Consider the following 21,536-nt stretch of genomic DNA (forward strand, 5'->3'; position numbering starts at 1 on the left):
TCTTTAAAATATTCTGTAATATTTTGTAGACATTCAAAAGCTTCATGTATATCAAAATTCCTTTTTTGGAGCATTTTACTTACCGGATTAATTTTATTTAAAATATCATACCAAATTTTAATTGAATAAAGAAACATAAGATGTTATTTTTAAGGCATGATTCCTTGTATCCGTACCTATTTTCGTCTTCAGTTAATTCAAGTAAAGCTTCGTAAATTTCTTCTATTTACGGTTTTGGCCTCTATTCTACTTTTCCATCGGATGTCAGACAAAGGTTTAAGTGTTAAATTACAGTGGGTCCTCGATCTCCAATGACATCGACATCCGATATTCTCAGGAACCGATTTACCTTCCATACGAGCTTTTATTTTAAAAGATCAATGATATTTGCAGGAACCTATAGCTGGAACGATGCATTGGTAGAAATTTTCACACATGTGCCGCACGGAACATCATTCGTACGATTATTCGCAACCAAATAGCGTCTTTGTTATTTGTCAACACAACATTCCAGCGTGTTACAGTACTTTGAACAATTTCTTTTTCTTCTGTTTGATGCACTTGTCCAGTATGTAAGCAGAGTGTATTTTTGTTAATTACAAGGATCCGGCCTCTTCTGGAAGCGAATGCCTAGGAGAACGTTCATAATTAAGGATGAGGCTAGTTTACTTGGACATAGGCTTACGGAAAATAGGCTCACTCCCCCGTTGGGTACCAATATCTGTAGATTTTAAGCTGAAGCCTTGCTGGTTATCACTATAACATCCCCAGAGTATTTAAACAACAAAACGTCAACAAAGGCACGCTGGGAGTGTTTTGGCACAGCAATAAGAAGGCCTGGGTTACAAGATATGTCTTCAATGAGTGGGCGCTTGAAGTTTTCTGTCCTTCGGTGAAGATAAGCTTCTTGCGAAGGCTCTGCTCCTGCTGACTAATGCCGCAGGCCATGATCCTGCCCTTGTCCTCTTGAGGCACAATTTGACTTTGTGCAAGTAAAATTTTTGCACTCGACACCACTCCTGTTCTTCAACCAATGGACCCGCAAGTGATTGCACATATCAAGAAAATCTATATCAAGAAAATGTTCACAAATTGCTTTGCAGTGACCTCTGTTGAAATTGCTCTCACCCTCAAAGATTTTTGGAGGAGTTCGAAGTACAACATCATGGACTGTGTGAGGCTAATCATAAGTTCTTGGAATGATGCTTCCACCAGATGCTTAAACTGAGTCTGGAAAAACATCTGGCCTTTAATCATCCATAACTTTGACTGATTTGAAGATGATGGTTCTTTGACAAATGATATTGTCACTCTTGGTAAATCAGTAGGTTGACGAAGATGATATGGAGGACCTTATACGCTCATGGGCATGAGCTAATGACAGAGAGAGAGAGAGAGAGAGCTACAAGAGTTGGAGAAAATTATGAAGAGTGACACTGGAGAGGAGGATACCCAAAAAGTGTAAGCTGAAGAGTTGAAGACTGTCATTTCTTGTTGGGAGCGTTTAAGAGAAGTGGTAAAAAAATACCTCAACATTAAAAACACTGCACTTATGATGTGTAAAATGGAAGACGAAGTCATTTCTTACTTCAGAAAGCTGCAAAAAGTTGTCAGAAACATCCACTTTGGACAGTTTCTTTGCCAGTAGCAACAAACTAAACTACCAAACTATTATATTTAGCCCACCCGAATAACTAAATTCATCTGCTGTGCTGTGTCTTATGTGTGTTAATTGCTTGTGTTCTATGGTCGATTTCTTTGTTTGCTGGACGAAAAACCCCAGTTTCTGGGGAAAAAGGTTTGATGTCTACGCCTGAAATCAACTAACTCAGCCACTGAATGAAAAAAGCCCATTAAAGTTCCTCGCATCATCAACGGGATTCGAACCTGTGCCTTTTCAACCCAGTGTGGGGAGGACGGTGACAATACCACTGTGCTACCCACATGGTGCCAGTAGCAACAATTAGCAGCAAAAGAGAAAAGACGCCTGACGTGTGACCTAATTCCACCACCACTACGTCACTATTGATTTCATAAGCCCTGCACTTCAAGTCTAAGGTAAATGCTAATTTATTGTTTTTTTTTTTTATTTTATTTTAAGATGTTTTGTAACTATTTATTAAATAATCTTTATAAAAAAAAAACTAATTTTTAATGTAAAAATCAAGCATAACGTAATAAATACCTATTTTATGTGTTGTTGGTGTGGCCTGCCAAGAGTTTAGAATGAATTACAGGAAATCAATGTATTACTGGTTTAAACTTACAATATTTTCAGAATACAATGGGATTTGTGGAACAAATTACGATCAGATGTTGTGGCCCCACTGTAGTTATATTTTTGAAGTACGTTCCAGCAATGGGTTGATGATGAGAAAAAAAAAACGTAATTCCTGAACAATTCCAGGAAAAAAAAATCAACAATTTAAAAGGAAGTTTTAGTGGCGTCATTTACAACAAGGTTTAGGGAGTGAGTGGCACATGGGATGAAAAATGCTCTAGGATTAACTTCAAGCAATTTTTTTTTTTTTTTTCGTAAACCTTTGCGTTTTCCACGCACATGGCCACATAAATTCTGAATGTTTAGATTTATTCAATAAGTAGATTTGATATACATGTATATTCAAATAATCACTGTCTGGTAGAATCATGCGCAGTACAAAATCCAAGAAAATGTTTGCTTATTTCAACTTTCATAGTGCTTATATCTCTAAATATAAATCTGAGTATCACAGTCATCTGTTGAACATGACTTACATCGAACATTGTATCCAAAAATCATAGCAAAATATCTAGTCATTTCTAGTACTGAAATTATTTCAATAATTTCATTTCTGAATAGGACAAATATGTTCTGCCAAAACTAAATCAAATTTAGCAATTGTTTCAGTAAGTCTCAAAAAGTTACCATTGTTTTTTTTCATATAAATCTTTTGAAGATCCCATGAACGCTATACACTGCCTTGCTAAAAATAGTATCGTATATATTATTCTTTCAATTATCGGATACCAATACTTTTTTTCTATATCATATAATCACTGTTCTCTAGCGTTAATTGTACTGTTTGTCTTTAGTGACCTAAAATAGCAGATATATTTTTCCAATTACTGAATCCAAATTGATTACTTAGTTGGTTTTTACAATCGCCAAATATCTTGCAACAAAAGTAAAATACAGAATTTTGTGATAAAGAATAATGTTGCCTTCGACCTTTTTCTCAATTTTTTCAGAATTTTCATATAATAAACATCTGAAAATTTTCTCTGACTTTAATCGGAAGGATATTCTCTATTTTTAATTTGAGTAGGATAATTTTGAATCAAATAATGCATTGTTTCATTGTCAGGTTTTCTGGCTAATTACCTCACTTGATAATGATATATTAGAGTCAATATCTATTAAATATAATTACTAAGGGTAAATTAAAAAAAAAAAGTTGCTAAATAGAAAATTTCACTATTAAGAAGTTCTTTAAACAGAGGTTCAATTTGTATGTGACAAAAAAATTTTGGCGCCCTCCTGAACAGCTGCCCGTAAGCGACGCTTACCTTGCCTACCCACTTGCAGCGGCCCTGCAGATCAGTACACATTACTTCATTTGTATAGAGCCCTGATCAGATCTTGCTTTGATTACTGTGCTCCGGTGTATGATTCTGCTAGGGAGAGCGTGCTAGCGTGACTTTCACCATTTCAACATTCTGCCTTGAGGATTTCTATAGGCGCTTATAGAACTTCGCCAGTTCAAAGTCTTTACATTGAAGCTGATGAACTTCCTCTAAGCCTTAGGAGAAAGATGTTACTTCTGAACTATACAACTAAAATCGAAAGTCTACCTACCCATCCCATTAGGCCGATACTTAATGACCCTCAGTTCACAATATTCTATAGAAATAAACCCAGGGTAGTTCAGCCTTTTGCCCTCAGAGCTCAGGCATTAATGCAAACTTGGAATATACATCCTAATAAAGTTCTTCAAGATCTAAATAGTACGGTTCCCCCATGATCCTCTATTAAACCACTCTGTGACAGTTATTTTCTAAACTGGGGAAAACACTCTCTTGCAAATGTCAATGTACAACAACTCCATATTGTCCACACACAAAATTACCTGCATTTTTCGAAAATATACACTGATGGATCAAAATCTGAGATTGGAGTGGGTGCAGTAGCTGTTTCCCTCATAAAACCCTCTCCGTATCACTTCCCAATGAATGCAGCAGCTATACAGCTGAATTGTGCACCATCAAACTTGCAATAGAAAACATTCTCCATCTGTCTATCCATAAAAGCATGATATACACAGACTCCCAAAGTGGGCTTATAGCTTTACAGAATACTTCTTCTCAAACACATCCTTTAATAAAGTTCATAAAATCCAAACTGATGCATCTCCAAGAACTCCAGCGAGTGGTCATTTTCTGCTAGATTCCAGGACATGCTGGGATACCAGGAAACAAAATGTGTGGACTATGCTGCTAAATATCCATCCAACAGAGTATTATCGCAGTATTACAATCCGTATCTTGACTACAAAAGTAACATACAAAGAATATGTCGAGAACAATGGAGAATTCAATGGCAAGAACAAACGCATAATAAACTCCGCCAAATAAAACCTGAACTGCAATTCTGGACTTCCAGTTTCCGTATAAACAGAAGGGAGGAATTAATGATTTGCCACAATATACACAGTGCAACTCTCCACTTACAATGAAGCATATTCTTGTTGAGTGTACTTTATACACCACTGCTCTCCAAGTCTCATTTAGCTTTCTGCCAAACCTTAAAGAATCCTTGACACTCTGCCACGTCATAGGTAACGATGCTAATCTGCTGGAGTTCTTTCACTTTACGAAACAGATAAAATTATATGATCATTTTTGAGTAATGCCATAACAGTCACCATGCATGTGTAACTTTCATAGCGGTGATAGGTGCAATATGGCCTAAGTAGCCCTTGCACCAAAAAACAACAACAATTAAACTTAAAAACAGTAATTTCAACTTCCCTATAGACTAATAGGTGTTTTATGTAATTTAGGTATGAAGTAAACGTATGTAAATTCCTTAAAATACCTATTAGTTTCAGGTTCATCACCTCATGTAAAAATAGCTACGCCCAAGTTTTGATAAGGCCCAAAAACAACTTCTAAAACCAATAATGAACATTATTCCTAATAACAATATGATTTACAATAATCTATCAGTCTTAGATAAGCTAAAAACATGTCATGCTACAGTAATACAAACATTTATTAATACAAACTTAGGGTGGTAGAAAATGAAAAAGACCTGGGAGTAATTGTGCAGTCAGATATGAAGTTTTCTGAGCAATGCAGACAGGCTGCAAGAGCAGGTCATGGGGTTTTGTCAGTAATATACAGGAATTTTGCTAGCTTTGTATAAGGCAATGGTCAGGCCACGCCTTGAGTACTGCTTACAGGTCTGGAGGCCTCGTTTTAGGAAGGATGTAGATTTGCTTGAGCATGTACAGAAAAGGGCAACAAGATTGGTGAGGGGAATGAAGGGATCCTCTTACCCAAAGAGGCTTAAGTTCTGCAAATTACAGAGGCCAGAGACTGAGCCTGATTGGGTGATCTGATTGGGGTATATAAGGCCTTGAATGGGTTGAGCATGCTGAATTCTGATTGGATTCTTCCACTTGCTCAGATTACGAACCTAAGGTGGCATAAATTCAAATTGAGGAATTCAGTTGTAGAATAGATGTGCAGAAATTTGCCTTTAGCCAGCAGGTGGTTAATAGCTGGAACAAACTTCGATCTGTCATTGTGGAAATTGATAGGCTAAGATGCGTTTAGGGCTAAAGCCTCAAGCTGTGAGCAAGTTTAGACTATGTATATATTAAGTCAATAGCATCATTAATACGCAGCCATTTCTGAATTAACAGAATATTTATAAGGTGGCATCGTTTTAAGTTATATTTCATATTGTGAATACCTTCACAATGAGTTGCCATGATATTGCACTACTTCAAATAAGTAATGCTTCACCTGGGGAGAAGACTAATGTTACTTATTCTCAGATGGATACCACCACCCAGACGGCACTGTTTCAGGGCAATTTGGCCTTTCTTTGGTGGGTAGGTACCCAAGTGATGCAATGATGGCAAAACGGTTATGAAGTATAACTGGTATCCATCTGAGAATAAGTAACATTAGTCTTCTCCCCAGGTGAAGCGTTACTTATTCGAAGTAGTGCAATATCATGGCAACGTTGTGAAGGTATTCACAATATGAGATATAACTCTTAAAATGATGCCACCTTATAAATATTCTGTTAATTCAGAAATGGCTGTGTATTAATGATGCTATTGCACTTAATACATACATAGGAAATTGATAGGTTAAATAAATTCAAGGAGGGAATGGTTGTGTGAATATTTTTTTTATTTTTTTTTTATTTATTTATTATTATTTTTTTTTTTGGCTGATGCTACATAAGCTCATATGCTTGCTTTCTTGCATCACATGCCACAATTACTATTACTATTTGATTTCCATAGCTTGTTCACCAGCATTAATTTAGATAATCTGTATAAGGTTCTTCAAAACATCTATCAGGAATATCAAAATATATTGAAATGTAATACCTCCGTTGGAATAATCTGGTCAAACTATGTATCTTAAACAAAGCTGTTTTTATTTGCTGGAACAAACTTCAATCTGTCTTTGTGGAAGTTGATAGGTTAAATAAATTCAAGGAGGAACTGGACAATCATTCAGAGGGAATGGTTGTGTGATTTTTTTTTTTTTTAAATTTTATTTATGTATTATTATTTTCTTTTGGCTGATGCTACATAAGCTCATACGCTTGCTTTCTTGCATCACATTCCACGATTACAGCATTAATTTAGATAATCTGTATAAGGTTCTTTAAAACATCTATCAGGAATATCAAAATATATTGAAATGTAATACCTCCTATTGGAATAATGGGTCAAACTATGTAACTTAAACAAAGTTGTTTTTGATGGCATACTGTTTATCACCAAATATGCCTGTGAACAGGCCTGCTTCCTGTGTTATGGCCAACCTTTACCTTTATTGGTATGAATGTTCATTTCCTAATTATGTCACATTTTTCAGATATGTAGGTGACATATGTGTGTTGGACTATCCAAATTTTCTCAATGTATGTAGTCACCTAGTCCCCCAAGAACAGTTGTTAGAAAAAAAACAATTCCTACGTCTTTACAGCCAATTATTTGGACTTGTATATAAATGTAAATAATGGATCTATTGTTATTGACATTTATAATAAATGAGATGCATTTAATTTCAATTTGATTGATTTTGCCCACTGGCAATCTAATATACAGTCAGTCCTCATATAACATGATAGTTGTGTTCCTAGAAACCCTCGTGCAATATAAACAACAGGCCCTATGGGAAAAATAGGGTTAGGTGCCGACCACCCAAGATTGGACACACATTTGTAACCAAAACATTACCAAACACAATAAATAATCGTAATAAAACACTTACACAGTTGAAAAATGAAAATTAATAATTTAATCATTTAAATTTAGATTCTTACCTTAAAAATAAATGAAGACATCTTTGAGGGAAAGGGCTTGAGAAAGGGTTGAAACAGCAGAATTATGGGGAAAGTGGCGGCAGGTTGTCATCATTATCGGAACTGGGAGGTGGAGGAGATGCCGATTGAGGACTTTGGACGAAATGTGGTCACACCAGAACTACAGGGCTGTGGCTTATTTTCTCAACAAGTTGTTGCAGTTCTTCAGTTGAAAGTTCTTTTCATGAAACTGAAGCAACTCTTCTAAATCTTCTTCCTCCAATTCCTCAAAGCCAACCTGCTTTGCGAGGGCAACACAATATGCTTTTAATTTAGGAAGCTCATTTACAGGATCAAAGCCTTTAAAATCACGAATAAAATCTGGTAAAAGAGGCTGCCAGTACTGGGATCCATTGCTTAAATAAATAAATACGTTATGTCCAGTATACAGGAATTTTAATGGTCTTTTAATGGTCATGTAAATGGTCTTTTGTCACTTCGTTTCAAGCCTCCACAATTATGTAAATTGCATTCTTTATGTTGAATCGTTTCCAGAAGTATTTTAACTGTTGGTGCATTTTCACCCTCTCTTTCTGCTATCAGCATCTTAAATGTGCGTCTTATGTAATAGTGCTTAAAAGCAGCAATTACCCCATGGTCAAGTGGCTGGATAAGAGATATTGTGTTTGGTGGTAAAAACAGGATTTTAATGTTTGGTGACAGTTCAGCAAAGGTTGGAGGATGGCTTGGTACATTGTCCAAAATAATTAAAATCTTAAAATCCAAATTTTTCTTTTTGCAGTAGCTTCGAAATACATCCTCAAACACATGTAGTAGAAGGTCAGTGAAGATCTGGCCTGTCATCCACCCTCTTCTGCTGTTCCTAAAGTAAACACCCAGGGTAGTCCTTATGATCCCTTTTAATGCTCGTGGATTGGCTGCATGATAAACAACAGGCTTCATTTTCAAGCTGGCACTTGCATTTACTCCTAACATAACGGTCAGTCTATCCTTAGTAGCCTTGAAGCCTGGAGCTCGTGCTTCGTCTCTTTGAGATATATGTGTGTGATGGCATTTTTTTTTTCGATAAAGTCCGGTTTCATCAAAGTTGAAATTTTGGTCCAGTGTATAACCCTCTTACTCAATTAGGTTTTTCAGTATCAGCAGAAATGCCTTTGCTGCTGCTTCACCTGATAATTTCACGTTATGGAAAGCATGACGTTTCCTGAAATTATTGAACCAGCCACTACTGACAGTAAAGGGAGGCACTTGAGGGTTTTCAGCTTTATTTCTGAGGTCTTCAAATATTGCCAATGCCTTTGCTTTTATTGTAAGCAAACTTGTTCCTCGCCTCTTCTTTGTTTGATCTTCTATGCAAACAGATAAAAGACGTTCCATCTCTTCCAATTCTTTGTGTCTTGATCTAATTGATTTTGTTACACTTTGTGTTGTTCCTACTATGAAAGTTGCTTTTATTTTTTCAGCATTCCCTCATATACCTGTAGCACGCACAATATCACATGTTCTTTCATTCCACTCAAAGCTTTTCACAATTTCATATTTTTCTTCTATCGATATTGCTTTTCTTTTTCTCTCTGAAGTATTTTCACCAGAACGCTTCCTTTTCACACTTTTTTCAAGTATTTTACTCATTTTTTTTAGAATAGAGCACAAGTATAAAAAGAACAAAAATGAGGAGGCAAGCTTGATATACATAAACGCACAGCGATCAAGTAGCAACTGAATAAACAACGCAGCATCAATGTAGAAACTGAATAAACAATGCAGTAAAGGCGGAAACACACACTGCTCACATATTACATGCTTACGTTTTACTAAAGCACATTTCTGGAGGTCACTACCATAAAACAATAAAAACAATTTGCAGTTTCTGGTTTATTGGGGGTTCCTGCTAGTGGAGTTTCTGTGGATTTTTACATTATTATGTGAAATGTGTTTCCCCTTCCACAAACTCATAAAAGCAAATAAATTTTTAGAATCTTCTCTTCATTCCTACTGTGTTGTGTTTAGTTGGGGTGATTATGCTGCATTCGACTACCATTTCTTGTAAACACAAAGGCAAATTGTGCATATGCGAATTACGTTTGTGTTATCTGTGACATCGTTCCCCTATTTATAAATCATGTATGATCAAATTTGTGTAGTGTAAACACATGTTATACGAGGACTGACTGTATCTAAAATTGTCCACAAGAACATTATTTGATTGCAGTGCCACTATTTGCAACAACTGCAGTCCAAACTTTCATTTTCATAAAGCTATTAATATTATCAACCATAAAGCTTTTTTCAGATCAGTTCAGCCTTAACCAAATCGTTAACTAACTAACCCATCAGTTTCCTTGACTACTTTTTTTTGTTCCTTCTTGTCCCTTTTGTTTGGGTATGTATATATGTACATATTGACACGTAGTTGCTACAGTTTTCTACGGTGGCAAAACATGTATCTATGATTACAAATTGCAGGATGTTTATACATGTATAATGAACACTGTTGCCCTAAAGACTTCTTTTCTTATGTAAACTGAAAGGAAGGGGATGAATCAGATTGGTCTACTTGACATCGAAGGTTTGATTGTTGATGAACCTGCTGAGGTAGCTGCCAAATTGAATGAGTATTTTGCATCTACATTCACACATGAGGAAGTATGTAGGGAAGTGGAGGCCAAAAGCCTATCAAACTCTGGCAGGGAGCTAAATGATTTTGTAATGACAATGCAAAGTGGAGGGGCACCTCCATAGCCAGGTGGACAGGAGAAGTAGTGCATAGCACACGCTTCTTGATTAGACTGGGGTTTGAGCCCATGAGCCACCAAATATGGAGGATGTGGAAAGGTCAGAGAATGACCACTGCATATCCCCGGAGCAATATGGCCTTAGTTGCTAATGCTCCTAAAAACCAAAGAAGAAGAACAACAACAAAGTGGAGGAGAAATTGTTAAAATTGAACATAAGAAAGTCGCCTGGGGGGTGGATGGGATCTGTCCAGTAATATTAAAGGAAGCAGCTAAGGAAGTAAGCAAACCCTTAGCCATAATTATGAATGCTTCCTTGGACTCAGGAGAGGTCCCCATGGACTGGGGATGTGCAAATGTGTCCCCAATTCACAAAGGAGGATCAAAGGGTGACACGAGTAATTACAGACTTGTTAGTTTAACTTCTGTTCCAGGGAAAATAATGGAGTCACTTGTTAAAAGAAGCAATGCAGGATCATCTAGACAAAACTCCAGTTATAATTCAGATACAGCATGTGTTTGTTAAGGGGAAGTCTTGTCTGACAAAATTGATTGAATACTATGATGAGATCACAAAGGAACTGAATACAAAAAAAAATGTTGATATCATATACTTGGATTTTATAAAAGCTTTTGATACTGTTGAACATGGAAGACTACTGTACAAATTGGAGTAGTTTGGCATTAAGGGCAAGTTGCTACAATGGATAAAAGGATGGTTGAGTGGGAGAAGACAGGGTGGTAATCAACAATGTTTGGTGTTGGGCCCATTGTTGTTTTCTGTATTTATCAATAATATTGATGAATGTATATATCAGGATTAATTTCTGAGTTTGCAGACAATACGAAGGTTGGCAGGGTTGTTAGTGACAGTAATGATAGTACACTAATGCAACAGTATCTGGAAAAGTCGGCAGATGAGCTGAGAGGTGGCAACTGAAGTTTAACATTGACAAATGCATATGGGTACTGCATATGGGTACATCCAGAGTAATGTACCAACTGGACGATACTACACTCAGGATAGTGGAGAATGAAAAAGAATGGAAAATTAAAAATGACTGGGAGTAATTGTGCAGTCAGATATAAAGTTTTCTGAGCAGTGCAGACAAGTATTCAAGTATTTGTGTTTGTTAGGCGGGATCCAGGGTTTCCCCTATACACCGCAGTGTACTCTAAAAGCATATCGCTGAGCCGGCAGAAAAAAAAAAAAAAAAAAAAACTTTTCAAGGAAAGAACAACTAATAAAATGTTTGAACCCGTTACTGTGTGTAAGTGTGTGTTCTGTTGTATGTTGTGTGCCGGCTCCTGGCATTTCGCAGTCTGGGGGCAGAAGCAATTTCCTTCTACCCCCAGACTCCCGTCCCTAGCCACGTGGAGGCAGCCAGGAACAACTATACTTCATACTGATGCAAAACATCAAGAATAAATGGGAAGGACTTAGTAGGAAAATAGTTAGAAGAAAGAAACGGAAGAAATAGGTTAGAAAAGGAAACAGAAGAGGAAAAAAGAATTTCCTCAACACTAGTGGCAAATAATTAAAAACATTTCAACAAATATTGCTTTAAAACTCTTACTATTACAAAATATTATTTATATTTTGTTATATAAAATCTTCCAATTGAAAGCAAAAATAAGTAAGTATATTCAACTACAGTTAAGTTAAATTTGATTCAATAACACCAATTAACTTATTACAACAAAATTCAGCAACTATTGGAACAACACTTAAGTAAATAATTACATTTACCATTTAACTTAATGAATCAACCACCAGCCCGAATGGGGCTGAAATTTACAAAATCTCAATTTCTGAGAAGAGATATACATATATACAAAACTAGAAAACAAACACAGAACAGACTCAGAAACCCAAAAACAAAACCAGGTAATAACTGTAAGTCACAATATAATACAAAAGTTCTAGAAGAGTTAAAACTTTGTTACATATTTACATTTAACTACGAGCTAAGACATCTCATTTACAACAGAAGTACAAGAAGAAAGACTCCACCCCAACCAGGGCAAAACAAAAACTATGCATTATTATACCTAAAACACAAGAGTTAGATTCCTAATGGTGTCGATGTTATCTAAGAACTATCTGACATTAAGATTTTCCGACGTTTGAAAACCTTATCCGCAAAAGTTGAAAAAGCCCCAAACAATTCCAAAGAGGAAACCAAAAGAGGAAACTCAGAAACATCAAACACGTTTGTTATTAATTGAAAAGGAAGCCGTAAATCAACATATAAAGGACAGTCTAATATTATGTGTGGAACTGTTTCCAATTCACCACACAAACAGTTTGGAGAGTTAGCAAGACCGAAATGAAAAAGCTTAAAATTAATGCTACCGTGCCCAGAAAGAAGAAAGGTGAGATATAGACCTGGCGTAAACCAGGGAAAGTTATCCCTAGTAAAAATTTCTACTGTAGGTTTAAAACTATAAGTTACTCTTCCTTTTGTATTAAGATTCCAATCCTGTTGCCAGGAATCTTTAAAGAGTGCTGTCAACCTTTTACATTCCTCCTTATAGGTAAGATCCAAATTGTTAGAATACTGGTTCAATTGGACAAGAATACCTCGACTTTTATGGAACATAAGAAAATTTTGAATAACCTCATATTGAATTGGTAATTTCCCAGTTAAAACTAACAGGGCTGGGGTAGAAATGGTTCTGCAAGCACGTGATGTTGCTAAAAGGAAAAAACGTTGCGCTTGTATAAGATACTTTGCAACCATAGTTGTAGTACATTTACGGCCCCAAGCACCAGCAGCATAGACAATAATCGGGATAAAGATGCATCTGTAATATGTTCGAAGCACACTGGATTTTAAACCAGAAGTACATCTTGCTATATGAAGTATTTTGCCAGTGAGGATTTTAATTTTCTTTAGCAAGTATTTCGCATGCTGGACGAAATTTAGCTTATTATCCAGCATGACTCCTAAATATTTGAAAGAAGTTACAAGGCCAATAGAATTATCATTAAGTTTTACGGTTGGTGGTCTGTTAACAGCTAGCCGCCCCTTCAACAGCATCTGCTTTGTCTTTGAGACTGAGACCTCGAGCTTATGCAGTTGGCACCAGCAGTCAAGATCAAGGAGTGCCTCATTGGCACGTTCCTCCAATTCCAACCTGGAATTACCAAGAATGAGAACGACCAAATCATCGGCGTAAGCAACTTTATGTGTATATGGTAGATTTTGAGTGAGCCACCCATCCAGAACAACGGACCAACAAATTGGTCCCAGAACAGAGCCCTGGGGGCAGCCACGAGTAACCTGTCTCTTTACAACTTCAAAGCCAGAGGAGACAACAATGTTACGGTTTGAGAAATAACTTGATATTAACCTGTATAAAGGAATGGAAACCTCGGCCTCCCGAAACCTCGCGAGGACACTTTGCCACCATAAGGAGTCAAAGGCCCCCTTGAAGTCTACAAAGAGACCAAGGACATATTTGCTATTAGAGGCAGCTGTCAAATCAAGGGTGGCATTAATGGCATCCACCGTTGAGTACCCTTTCCGAAAGCCAAATTGATTACGTGCCGAAAGAGAATGATTGTTATAATAAATCTGAAAACGAAGTGAGATTAATTTTTCTAGTACTTTGCTTAAAGCAGGAAGTAAAGCAATAGGCCTATATGAAGTAACCATATTTGCCGGTTTGTCTTGATGTTTTAATAATATTTTCAAATTTGCTACCTTCCAAGAATCAGGAAAACAACCACCAGCCAAACAAGAATTCAATAAGTCACTAATGCAAGTCGGGCAAAGCTTCCAGATTCGCTTCAGTATGGACACCTCCATCAAGTCCAGACCGGGACATTTGCCCGAATTAAGTGAACTGATGGAGTTGTCGATTTCAAAAATGGAAAAAGGTTCCTCAACACTTGAAGCAGAGTAACAAAGATGATTCAATCTTAAGGAAGTCTGCAAAGGACTCTCAGGAACGGTGATATCATCCTTTATTATTTCTTGTAAAATGAGAGTGATGGATTCCTTCCAAGAAAGAGTTTCCGTGAGATCTGGTTTTAGGATTGAAGAATGGATCAGACCAGGGTGAATCTTCTCAGTAACCAGTTTGAACACAAAACCCCAAGGGTCAGAATTTAAGTTTTTTGAAATTAGATCATCCCAAGCTTTTCTCTTACATTTATATATAGTATTGAAATAAGTTCTCCTTGATGTTTTATACTGTTCGTAAAAAGTCTGTATTTCCGCCTGGGGTCTGTGTGAACGCTTAGCCCTTTGAAATTTTCGCCTTACAGAGCTAAAAGCTTTTCTCAGGTTCGAGAGCTCAGACGTCCACCAAGGGACGGAAGAAGGGGAACGAGAACATTTCTGCAATGTAGAGTCACAAACAAAAGAGAATAACTTCATAAATTCTTCAAGATGGGAATTAGTGTCCAGAGAATTCAGAAAAGCAATACAGGTAGGAGTAAAAGTATCCAAAAATTTTGCATCAAAAAGTGACCAATCTATATTAACTGTTCTATATCTGGGAAAATCAGCTGTGTGTCTGGAAGGGCCCAAGGAAACGTTAAATTTAATGTGGAATACAATGGCATTATGGTCACTACCGGACCACGTGGGCTGAACCGACCAAGAATGAATGTTACTGCCAAAGGCTCTGTTGGTAAGAGTTACATCAACACTGGACTGTCCGGAAGCAGAAACAAAAGTTGGAGGTGAATACGGAATGTTCCAAACCGTTAAACCTTTAGAAAAAATTAACTCCTCAAACAACTCACCCTTAAGATTTGGAGGAAAAGAAGACCAGAGCGACGAAGAAGAATTAGAATCTGTCATAATTAGTAGTTTTTCACCAGCTAAATGCGATAATACGTGGTCCAGATAGATTAAAAAAGGCTCAATTGGCTGTACACCTTGTGAACAACGCATGTACAATGATATAGCATAAAACTTTTCAAACGGACCCTCTATGCAGGCGCAGGCAGCAAAATTAGAACACAAGGTATTAATTTTAGTAACAACCAATGAGGGGTCAGCCACCACCAGGGCTGCCCAAACCATAGCCCTGGCATTCCCCCCAGTACCAATATGCTGTATATGAGAAGAGACTATTCGAAACGAAAAAGGAAAGCCTTTAACCAAACCCTTTACTGAATATAATTCTTGTAAACCCATAAACGAAATCTTTTTATCAATTGCAATTTTTGCTAAGTCATTAGTAACCGAAGCTGACCTCTGACAATTGAGTTGTATAACTTTTAGCGAAGGACTAAAAGAAGAATGGAGGATTCTATTGAAAATTAGTTTTTGAGCGAATCAGCTCCTGTGCTCGAATAAATTCCGGGCAGCTAAGATCCCTATAAGAGTGTTTACTATCCTTTCTCCTCACCTTACAGTTAACGCAGCAAGGGGGGGGAGTCTTTCTTAGTACAATTGTCAAATTGGTGACCTTGATCACCGCAGTGACCACATACATTAGCAGTTTGTTGACAAGTTTTTGCGGAATGACCATATCCTAAACAACGAAAACAGCGCGAAACAATGGTAAAGTCCTTTACACTGTGGGCTGTCCAGCCCAAGAAAACTCTACAATCCGAACTCAATAAGCAGTGTCTCATTTTCGGGGAAACCTCGAAAACTAAATGACAAGTATTTTTATTTTTCGAGCCAAACCTGAATCTTACTTTAGTATTTGTTTCAAAATCCTTTTTATCAATTTTATTACAGAGATTTTTCTCAAACAAGTCATCCAAAAAGTCCTCATCTGAGGAATCCCCAGGGATGTCAAAAACTACCAAGGTTGGGTTTAACTTCTTAGGATGTTCTATGTGAAGATCGCAGTCCGCAAATTTACCACAATTCTCCAAAGTACGGAGATCATTCTCAGTAGCAGTCTCTATTACTATCCCTTTCTCCCTTAGCTTTCGCACTGATTTAATCTTAACCTTCTTTAACTCTTGCTTAAAATCCGAAGAAAGGAGTTGTTTTACATCTTCGCTTGACGTTACCGTACTGTTTACGCCAGCTTTGACGAAGAGAACGTGTTTCGATTGAGCACCCGAAGGTGGAGGGGCTAGAGCTGGACCAGTTTGAGGTCTTAAATTAGTAGTAGTTACTGTAGCAAACGTGGATGCTGTCGAGGGGTCTGAGGAAACAGACAAGGGTTTGGAGATTTCATCCAATTGCTGCGTCAGCGTATCCAATTTTATTTGGATATCCTTCAATTGGTTATCTTTAGCCAGCAAGCTGGCAGAAACATCCTCAAATTTAGTCAAGAAGTCTTCCACAGTTGCAAGTTTTGTACGAAGTTCTGTGATTTGGAAATCCTTTGATGTTAATAGTTCCTTCAAATAAATATTATCTGTAGCTGCAACCTGCAAAGAAGCAATCTCCTCCTTAAGCTTTGAAGTCGTCTCAACGTCTTTGGCAGCGAAGTCGTTGAAAAATTTCTTCTGTTCCTCCAAAGCAAAGGCCAACTTCTGAATTATCTCCTCCACACCATTCCAAAGTTGCCAAGATGATGTAATAAACTTAGATGGAATGCCCTTATACGAATGTGAAACTTCAGAAAACTGATTCTTATAGAAGTTAAAGGCTGAAATCAATTCAGAAGGATTACTAATGTCCACAATCAAGTTCTTGAGACTCTTAGACTGAGACTCATTCAAAGCCAGAGGGCCTTCAACTTTAGAAGGAGTACTGGTAAGAATCGAACCAATGGGTCCAAACTTCTGTGTAAGAGAACTGTCCAACACTGAAATGTTCAATAGTTGGGGACACTTACCTGTATTATCATCACGAGAAGTACTTGAGCTGGTGGAGCTATCCATTTGGAATGTAATTGTACCTAAAGTTTGATAATGAATAGTTCTGTTTCTACTCACCAGGGGCGTTCAAAAAATTCACAAAAATAAGTATTTTTATTCTGAATTACCACACCAAAAATGAGCAGGATCCGCCCAATAGGTATCGAGAAAAGGGCGATTTAAGTTTAAAAAATAACAGCCCAAACCAGCCCAAAAATAATATTGAAGGCAGGTTTGAGCAAACAAGACAATTATGCTTATATCTCAGTCCCTAATAAGCCAAAACCCCCAAAACTTTATGGAGGGGGTCTATAGGGCATGAGAAGAAAGTATACTAAAGGGCAAAATATTAGGAGCACCCAAACAAAAGTTACAAAATTTAAAAGACATAGTGATAATAATGGCAATTCAAGTATACACAATATTTTCAAGGTAACTATTGGTTACCAAAACAAATATATTATAGTCAATGATAATGTTTATATAACAGTGCAGCCAATAATCTGCACCAAAGATAGTATAACAAGCTAAAATGGTATTACCAACAGTCTGTAATAACTCAATATACAAAAACGCTATAGGTTATAGCTACACCACAAAATGGCGACTCCCATATGGAGGCAGCCATGCAAACACAAAATGGTGACTTACAGCAAACAAAAGTCCGCCAAAACTCAATGACCTTTAAACCTATTGGTCAAAGAGAATGGGGAAGACAGTATGGCTGCCAGTATTATTCCAATTTATTTGGTAGGCAAGAGCTGAAAAAATATAAATCATGGTAATTGCTGGCTATTTGCACAAAACAAATTAATCTTCAGTACCCCAGTGCAACAATCAGCCACCCTAGAGTTCCAGAATGGTGTCAAGACCTTTAACAACCCCAAGCTTGAGGGTCAAAGGCCAAAGCAGAAAAAATTTCTGTAAGTGAAGGGAAACAACAACGTTAAGTGTCAGCCATTGTTCAATGTTATCAATAGCGATAATTTCAATAAAAAATGCAAACTAAGGATGAGGAGCAGAGCGCTATCCCTTCACTCACAGAGCCAAGAAAGTTATGAGTACACTCACCATAATTTCTTTGTTATGGGGACATACTTTTACAAAGGTGGGGGTGGCCTAGAAAACACTGAAAAAGATAAATCCTGGGAGACTAAGAAAAACACGTCTGAGCGACAGTTGAGAAGAGAAGACGTCCCAGCAGTGCAGACAGGCTGCAAGAGTAGCTCATGGTGTCTTTTGTATTTGATATACAGGAATTTTGCTAGCATGAATAAGGAGGTAGCCGACCGGGCTAGCCGAGTGGGTAAAGTACCTGCCCGGCAACCCAAAGGTCGCGGGTTCGATTCCCGCCTCGGGCTTGGATCAAAGTACTGCAAAAACCTTGGGAGGTGCAATATGGCCACAGAAGCCGATGCGCCAACAACTACCAAATCAAAAAAAAAAAAAAAAAGAATAAGGAGGTGATTGTCCCCTTGTATAAGGCAATGGTTAGGCCACACCTTCAGTACTGCATACAATTCTGGAGGCCTCATTTTAGGAAGGATGTAGAGCTGCTGTAACAAGTACAGATGTTGTTTTGGTTTTTAGGAGCATTAGCAACTAAGGCCATATTGCTCCGGGGATATGCGGCGGTCATTCCCTGACCTTTCCACATCCTCCATATTTGGTGGCTCATGGGCTCGAACCCCCGGTCTAATCAAGAAGCGTGTGCTAAGCACTGTTGTTCCTGCCCACCTGGCTACGGAGGCGCCAACAAGTACAAAGAAGGGAAACGAGATTGGTGAATTGAACAAATGGTTGCTGTTGAGCAAGGTGCTGATGGGATTCTTCCTCTTACTCGGATTACTCATATGAAGGGACATAAATTTGAATTGAGGAAAGACAATTGTAGAATAGATGTGCGGAAATTTGCCTTTAGCCAGTGGGTGATTGATAGTTGGGACAAACTTCCATCTGTTCTAGAAGTTGATAGCTCAAATAAATTCAAGGCAGAATTAGACAAACATTTGGAGTGATTCGATAGGTGTAATGGGAAGGTTTTTTTTTTTTTTTTTTTTTGGTTGGTGTACTATGTCAGTTTGCTTTCTTGCATTATATGCCTCTACTAATTCTAATCTTCTCGGTGTCCTCTATATTTTTATTGTTATTTTTATTTATTTTTTAGGTATATTTTTTCTCTTTTAGGTATATCATTTTTGCAATGTGATTTTTCACACAATACAGCCAAAGCACTTACTTGGGCACCTTTCTAAATTATTTCTTATTAACTTTGAAATTTTTTCAATTTTTAGGCATGGACTTCGCTAGTATGCACATATCATATAACAGTTTACCTTCATTCCTATACTGATCTTATCTTATTTGATCACGTGTATCGGTATGATTGTGTTGTATTGGGTGAGTTCACATTTAGTTAGTCTTAATTTTGCTTTATTTCCTTGGTACATATAGTTAGTCTTAATCATCCATTTTGCTTTATTTCCTTTGTTGTACACATTTTATCTTCAACGAGATACTATGTTAATTGGTGGTTATCGTTCTTTAGCTTCCAGCTACATTCAAATTATTACTCTTATATGTCCAGGGCCATCTCTAGCACAGACTGGAATTTGGCCTCCTGGATAACCTGCGATCGATCCAACTGAATTTTCTTCATTCATATGCTGTTCACTTTCCTAAAACTGTCATTTTTCCACACAATGTGCTATTAGTGTAATACGAGTGCAGGAGTGTCTATTTCTACCCTAATTGCCTACTTAATTTCACCTCCAGTTAGCTAAATGGCTATAATATTGCTTATAAACAGGTTTTATATATTTGTATACATTTCTACCATTAACCTTTGTCTACTCTCAACAATAGTCTTTGTTTACTCCTAACATCGGTTTGTCTTTGTTCATTTTTGTTTTAGCTTTAGCTAACTGTAGTTTCATTATTCATTTTATAACTATTTTTTGGTCCTACGTCTTGTCAAGATTAAATTGCATGCTGGCATCCTCCCTTATACCTTATATTTTTTGCTTATAATATATTGCTTAAAATTTTTTTTTTCCCAATACCACATTTGGATGTAATGCTATTTTGCCATGGCATGTACTCTATGTTAGAAACAGAGAACACGATATTGTTGTCTTTATATATATGTGTGTGTGTGTGTATGTATAAAAGAGATAAAAGATTTTTATTAAACACTCCTCTCTTTTAAATTTAAAACCCACTAAATACAAAAAAGGAGCGATAGCAGAGGAATAGCAATGTCGAGATGCTATCGCTCCTTTTTTTCTTTTTAAACAAAGTTTAGTGTATTTTCTACACTACCTTGTTAGTCATTGATTCTTCCTTTGCTGGCATTTTGCCTCATTTGTTTAATTGCTTACTTCCCTACCACACGGGTACAGTTCACTTTGACGATTTCACACCTCCCCCCCCCACACACACCTCACTCGGGGTTACTTCAACAGATATAAATATACTGTATGTAGAACTCTCGGCTTTCATCTTTCGTGTCTGATGTAGCTCTGTATTCACCACAGTGAGCTAATTTCACTGATTCCGGTCTAAGCACACAGTAAGTTGTCATAAACCTAACTTTATGCTTTTATCTTAAGTTACTTTGTTTAAAACTTCATACTGAATTATGCCTTCTTTTTGAATTCAAACTTTCATTCATTTTTCCTTTAACAAGATTTAATTGGCATTATTTTAGCTTTTTAACTCTACTTTATTTATTTTTATTTATGCTTGAATTTTATTCCTTTCTTTTGGTGTCTGTTGGGTCGGCTATGATGTATACGTTTCATGCGTATACATCATAACAGAAACAGAGACCCTGCTTATTGCAGTGACTCCTACAGTTTTGGCTGCTGACCCTGTGGGGAAGTAGTTAAAGTCCTAGGACCCACTGCTTTAGGTACCATCATTGTTATCATTATTATTTTTATGTTAATCTTAATTTCATTTAATTTCAGATAATCTGCTTTTACCTTGTAGGCATTCTCAATGTTTTCCATGATAATTACACTTGATAGGTCAGCACCCCTACCCAACAGACTGATAATATACATTTGTCTTTACATATGTATTATATATAACATAAATATATATGTATATATATTGAAAATTTCCATTGTTATTAATTTATTATGTTTTAAAAATAAATAAAAAGTGTGTATTGTGTGTGTTTATATATATTTCTTTTTGGACTAACACCATGATGTGTACACCACTACCACCAGTCTGCAAAATCAGCTGCAAGAATGCCAGTAGTGCACTGGTCAGTAATGTTTTCACAAAATTATACATGCAAAAAACTGTTGATTTTCAGAGAGAGAGAGAGAGAGAGTTATATCCTCTAATTTTGAATAAACAATTAATGTGGTTGATATTTTACAGTAATAACACCATTACTGTAACTGAGAATTAACACAGTTCACATTATATTGTATACACAATG

At 36.8% G+C, this 21,536-nt stretch overlaps 1 protein-coding gene across 1 annotated transcript in view; it reads left to right on the top strand.

The window, feature by feature from the left end:
- The window catches only part of LOC150091155 (uncharacterized), a 1,391,089-nt gene that overhangs the window by 1,258,920 nt on the left and 110,633 nt on the right, over window positions 1-21,536 (top strand). The gene's annotated exons all lie outside the window — the stretch shown is intronic.

This window comes from Mastigoproctus giganteus, chromosome 1 (assembly GCF_048544385.1).
Source record: "Mastigoproctus giganteus isolate SK-2022 chromosome 1, ASM4854438v1, whole genome shotgun sequence".
NCBI lineage: Eukaryota > Metazoa > Arthropoda > Arachnida > Uropygi > Thelyphonidae > Mastigoproctus > Mastigoproctus giganteus.